Source organism: Entelurus aequoreus, linkage group LG17 (genome assembly GCF_033978785.1).
Source record: "Entelurus aequoreus isolate RoL-2023_Sb linkage group LG17, RoL_Eaeq_v1.1, whole genome shotgun sequence".
NCBI classification, from domain to species: domain Eukaryota; kingdom Metazoa; phylum Chordata; class Actinopteri; order Syngnathiformes; family Syngnathidae; genus Entelurus; species Entelurus aequoreus.
Genome location: NC_084747.1, coordinates 25,409,945 through 25,416,723, shown reverse-complemented (window position 1 = coordinate 25,416,723; position 6,779 = coordinate 25,409,945). Strand labels below are relative to the sequence as shown.

Sequence of the window (6,779 nt, the reverse complement as noted above, 5' to 3'; positions counted from 1 at the left end):
TGGACCCCGACTTAAACAAGTTGAAAAACTTATTCGGGTGTTACCATTTAGTGGTCAATTGTACGAAATATGTACTTCACTGTGCAACCTACTAATAAAAGTCTCAATCAATCAATCAATCAATCAATCAATCAATCAATCAATCAATCAATCAATCAATCAATCAATCAATCAATCAATCAATCAATCAATCAATCAATCAATCAATCAATCAAATCGGTTTACTCTTTTTCCGGCAATACTCAAACGCCTTACTTCCTATCAATAACGTCACTTCCCTATCTCTCTCCGGAAGTCCCGCCCCCCAGCCAAAGTCATTGGCTAACACCCCCGTGCCAGCCTCGACATCATGTAGTTGAGGCAACGGAGCGGAGGACGGAAAGGGAAAGCAGCAAAGCAGCAAAGCGTCAGTTTCGGAAGCCGCCTCGAAGTGGAGGACGGATTTTCGCGGTGAGCTCCGCCGCCACACGACGGGACGCAAGGCGAATAACAACCAGGAGATTAACCGTCTCGGTTTGTCGTCGAGAACATCAATTTCCTGGCCGGGTGAGACGACCACAACACGGTGTCGCCTCCAGACAAGCAACGTCCAGGTAATAATAATTGTCACTAAATCGACATCTTCTTCGGTTTCGCTTGCAAACATTCCCGAACATATTTTCGCTAATTACCGCCTCTCGCTTTTCTGTAAACACACACTCGTCACTGAGGAAAGCTCAACTAACCAGTTTATTAGTGAAACCTTGCACAACACACTGCTAGCTTTACCCACCATTTTATAGTCCAGCAATGCACCAATATGGCCCTGACGATGGATTATGTCATATTTGTTGGGTTTTTTTTAAACGTGGAAAACTAATAACATGCATCCGTGTATTTATTTAGCGGCTGTGAGGCGCCATTGCTTCCCTTTCCTGGAAGGTAGCAGGTGACGTTGATGAGTTATAGCTAATTAAAATGAATGGAAAACACCCGTGTGTAATAAAAACGATTATGTGTAAAGATGTGTAACTAAAGCTGTCAAATAGGGCTGGGCGATACGGCCTTTTATTAATAGGTCATTATTTTTTAGGCCATGTCACGATACACGATATATATCTCGATATTTTGCCTTAGCCTTGAATTAACCCTTGATGCATATAACCACACCAGTATGATGATTCTATGTGTCTACATTAAAACATTATTGTTCATGCTGCATTAATATATGCAACTTTTAAACTTTCATGCAGAGAGGGAAATCACAACTAAGTCAATTTACCAAAACTGTATTTCTTAAGCAGTGGCACAAACATTCATGTCATTTCAAAACAGAACGTGCAAGATTGTCAGACATTTTAAAACAAGGGATTAGTGCACTTTTGTGCATGATGTCACTAAGTTCCCGTTTACACTTAGCCGGCTAAGGTTATCCAGGGTAAATCACACCTAACCTTATCCGTGTCCACACACAACAATGCCACCCTTTAAGACCCCCGCCCCCTTCTGTCCACCGGCGCAATGCGACCTAGTACCGTATTTTCCGCACTATAAGGCGCACCGGATTATAAGGCGCACCTTCAATGAATGGCATATTTCAAAACTTTGTTCATATATAAGGCGCACCGGATTATAAGGCGCACCTATGCATCCATTAGATGGAGCTGCGCTAAAGGGAATGTCAACAAAACAGTCAGATAGGTCAGTCAAACTTTATTAATAGATTACAAACCAGCGTTCTGAGAACTCTGTTCACTCCCAAAATGAATAAACAGCTGATTTACTATTGTTACGGTAAATCAAACGTTAGTGCAATCACAATATAGTAACACTCGAAATAGTGCAGAGCAATAACAATATCAATAACTCAACGTTGCTCAAACGTTAATGTCACACAACACACAAAATAAACATGTAAAGCTCACTTTATGAAGTTATTCCTCATCCACGAATAGCTCAAATTCTTCTTCTTCAGTGTCCGAATTAAACAGTTGGTCGAATACGGCATCCAACATCAATCAATCAATCAATCAATCAATCAATGTTTATTTATATAGCCCTAAATCACAAGTGTCTCAAAGGGCTGTACAAGCCACAACGACATCCTCGGTACAGAGCCCACATACGGGCAAGGAAAAACTCACCCCAGTGGGACGTCATGGAACATGCCAGGCTCTGTCTCGTCGAAGTCGTCATTAATCGAGTCAGTGTCGCTGCTGTTGTCTAGCAGTTCAGTGACAATTCCTGCCTTCTTGAAAGCTCGGACCACAGTTGAGACTGAATCAGCCCAGGCATTTACGATACACTGGCAGATAGTGGCGTATGTCGTCCGGCGCTGTCTCCCTGTCTTGGTGAACGTGTGTTCGCCTTCTGTCATCCGTGTTCTACTACGTGACTGGTCGCTTTGAGTTTAAACTCTGCGTCGTAAGCGTGTCTCTTAATAGGAGCCATTTTGGGGTCTTTACATAAACACACAAATGGAAATGGAATGTCATATATCCCAGCATGCACCGCACGCTTCTTCTTCTACGGGGGCGGCTGCTCACCATAGAAGAAGAACTTCTTCTTCTACGGGGGAAAAAGAAGTTGGCGGCTGTTTACCGTAGTTGCGAGACCTAAACTTTATGAAAATGAAGTTTAGGTTTGTTGTGGCTCAATATTGGTCCATATCTAAGGCGCACCAGATTATAAGGCGCACTGTCAGCTTTTGACAAAATTGGAGGGTTTTAGGTGCGTCTTATAGTGCGGAAAATACGGTACACATGCGTAGAAATAAAAAATAAAATAAGCGTCCTTCTGCTTTCCAGTAGATTTCTTTACTTCACTGTGAAGTTATTTAAAAGACCTATATTGTAAATAGTTTGCTGTGCATTTTACATTTGTTTGCTGTGTTTTGTGTGCAAGTTTTTAAATTAAAATGTATCTCCTTTGAACAATAACCAATGTTGTGGTATTTCAATGAACTAGAATCCAGTGTCCTGTGGGGCACTATTGTAGTGAATCACACCTGAGACATCATAAATTAATCAAATCTTTAATCGACATGAGAAAGTACACAATGCGATAAAGAACATTTTACAACAATTACAATAATTAATCGAGACAGAGAACACCCAAAGTATTGTTGTTGTTGTGGGTTGACTCCGCCGTTATGGTATTCTTTCGTGAGATATGGCGTCAGGGGATAAGCTGGGTCACCCCAAAGTAAAACAGGGAGCGGATCTTCGTCTTCCAGCAGTTGTTTGGGACACGGGGGGGTGGTTCCATCGTTCAGCTGCGCGCTAATGGCAGAGTTAGCGAAGATGCGGGCATCATGCACACTGCCTGGCCATTTCACAGTCACATCCATAAAGCAACATTTGTAGTCACACACTGGCTATCATGATCACATCCACGGGAGGAAGGGACAAAGTTTTTCGGTAAATAGACTCACAGCTGACCCGGACATTAGAAAGTTCTCTTGCCGTCTGAGAAGTTTTGTATCCGAAATAGCTGCAATCTCCCGTTTCCTTCTCTTAAGGTATTTATTTGTGATTTCCAAAAGCGCATGTACATGTAAAAGAAGGAGAAACACAGGCATGAATGGATGACTCGCCTCCATCTTTGTCATGAAGCTGCCTGTGGCGCATTCTTTCTGATGCCTTTTCCTGTGTGGAGCGCAGGCTTTCTGGCGTCACTTCCTCTCCGAACTCACTTTGTAAACGATCAATGAGTCCATACAAAGCTAAGTGCTGGAGATTCAAGAATTACACGGCTGACTTACCTGTGTAAAAATTTGTCCGAGGAGGGGGACCTTAAACGATGGTTTAGTGTGGCTGAAACGGGGCTTAGGCTAAATAATTATTAGTTTAAGGGGTTAAACGACTTAGTGTAGACATGGCCTAAGATGACATATCAAAACAACACTAAATTAAAGTGCACTTTTTGTACAGAACGCCACTACAATATTTTAAAACAAATCAAGTGCACTTTTGTGCATGATGTCTCACACAAGATGGTTAAAAAACTGTAAAATAAAAATTAGCTGCATAATAGGAAATCAAGTTGTGCATGTCCTTCGCTATGTGGTAGGTTACTGCGGACGTTATCTCCTTCTGTTGTTGACTATTTTTGTCATACAGTGTTGATCTGGAAATGGAAGACACCAGTTTCAAACACTCTTCATTCTCTAGCGGGTGACTTTTCAAATGATGGTACAAATTAGTAATGCTGCTACTTTTGTAGCAACGCTTTTGCCGCATACTTTACGTATTACGGTTGTCTGTTGAACATCTTCCCGCCTGAAGCCAAACCACCGCCAGACATGGACCCCATGCTGTTTTCTTGGGAATTAATTCTTCTTCCTCCATTTGTTACCAGATTCGCACCTTCTCTCTCTCTCTCGTATTACCACTCGCATTACTCTGCTCGGCGAGGGCGTATGATGTTTCACACGTGACAGTATGTGACGTAGGTGCGCTTGTTTTATCTCTCTGTGAGAAGGAGGGACAAGAACGAGTGACAGAAGCCTGTAGTGTAATGCCCGCAGCTAAAAGCAACCGCGTGAGAACGTATACTCACAAAATAGTAATTTTCTACATCGCACAGAAGCAAACCCGCAATATATCGAGTATATTCGATATACCGCCCAGCCCTACTGTCAAATTATTCAAAAAAAATTCGCGATTAATCACATTTTGTCCGCAGTGAACTCTATTAAACGCAAATAGACTGTTGTTCATTGTTAATAATTGGACCTTATTAAAATGTGCATTAAACTTGAGACCTGGCAATTAGAGATGGCATTATTGGCTTTTTGAAGTGAATCAGATCTATGAGGAGCCATTCCTTTCAAAGAGTCGTTCCAAAGACTAGTTCGTTATTATTAAGGGTGTAACGAATGACTGATATCGATAGATCGATTCATATTCCTAAATATCAAGTACCGTATTTCCCGGACTATAGAGCGCACCGGTATACAAGCCGCATCCACCAAATGTTAGAATGAAAAAAAATGTGTCCATATATTAGCCGCACCGGACGATGAGCCGCCGATATACAGTATATGTTGTGAAATTAGTTATTTACACAAAATGTATCGTAAATGTTTATTTATACCTTACTTATTTCCAAACAGTGTCTGTAAAACAGCTGACCAAACAAAACAGAAGTACTTGTCATGGACCCACTAGCTGCGGAAGCTAGCTCTCCAATCAGCTAAACCAGGGGTGTCAAACTCAAATACAGAGTGGGCCAAAATTTAAAACTGAACAAAGCCGCGGGCCAAGGTTGAACAAATTAACCTTTTTGATAGGGACCCAAACAAGTTTTGCATTAAATATTGAACAAGCAAGGCTTATATAACTTTATAGTGACATGCAAAATCGAGTTTCAAATAATAATAATAATAATAATTAAAAAATATCCATTGCATATCAAATACAATTTAAATAAAAATGTAATGCCTCTTTTCTATTTGCAGCCTTATAAGGTAAATATCAACATTAACTTTTTCCACAGGCTAATAAATTTGAAAATACCTGTAAAATAATGAATAAACCAACCATTCAGGACTTTAAACTGCTCAGTTTGCAACACACTGATCTAATCTGATGTGCCCAAGCCAGATACCTGCCATCTTTTCTTGGATGCTAGTTCATTAATGTCGGGGCTCAGGCTTTGAGCTGAGGCATCTTTCATTATCGAACAAAGGTGTCCGTCAGTCATTATATCTCGTATTCCACAGTCTTGGGGGCGTGCCTTACAGGCACTGCTTTTAACGTCCTCTACGAGCTGACGTCACGTCCGCTTTTCATCCCTTCTAACAACGTGCCCGCCCAGTCACAAGATATGAGCGGCTCCTGTACGCACACACACGTAAATGCAAAGCATACTTCATCAACAGCGATACAGTTTACACAGAGTGGCGTATAAGCCACTTTAACATTGTTAGAAATATGCGCCACACTGTGAATCCACACCAAACAAGAATGACACATTTTGGGAGAACATCCGCACAGTAACACAACATGAACACAACAGAACAAATACCCAGAACCCTTTGCAGCACTAACTCTTCCGGGACGCTACAATATACACCCCCGCTACCTCCCCGATAGTTGTGAATGAATGAAATATGAAATCCGTGCTGCAGTCGCTGCTGGGCCACAACATTAGGTACACCTGTAGACTGCAGCACGGATTTCATATTTCATTCATTCACAACTCCAACACGAACATTATTGTTTTTGCACTTTTGGCTTCTTATTAAATAACTTTTTCAAATACATTCAATCTTGCACGTGGAAACTTTAAGTGTGGGCTTTAGTTGATATAACACTCCCGTCAGGGGGTGCATTCTACGCCGGGGGTGCAACACCTGGAATCTGACGCTACAAGGTGTGTGTATGTGTGCGGCGGGGTTTGGAGGTAGCGGGGGTGTATATTGTAGCGTCCCGGAATGTTAAAGGTTTTTATACTGGCACCCTCAGTGTAACCTGTATCACTGAAGATCAAATATGCATTGCATTCACTTCGGTGTGCGTGCCAAAGCCGCACATTTATGTAACTGAGCCAGCAATCGTTGGACTTGACGAAAAGGGGACGTTACAATTCTTGGGAGGGCACTGAAATTTGGGAGTCTCCCGGGAGGTTTGGCAAGTATGAGAATTAGCGGTGTACTGCGGTACCGCCGCTGTATATAATCGGCGGGCCAGCTCTAGTGTTAATTTGATATGACCTCACAGGCCAAGTGAAATTACACGGCGGGCCAAATATGGCCCGCGGGCCAGAGTTCGACACCCATGAGCTAAACAGACTCA

At 42.1% G+C, this 6,779-nt stretch overlaps 1 protein-coding gene across 1 annotated transcript in view; it reads left to right on the top strand.

The window, feature by feature from the left end:
* The first annotated feature begins 306 nt into the window (after positions 1-306).
* Positions 307-6,779, top strand: part of LOC133631957 (alpha/beta hydrolase domain-containing protein 17B) — a 56,803-nt gene continuing 50,330 nt past the window's right edge. The window contains exon 1 of the mRNA XM_062024167.1: positions 307-593. The gene's annotated coding sequence lies outside the window, so the exon portion shown is untranslated. The remainder of the gene's footprint in view (positions 594-6,779) is intronic.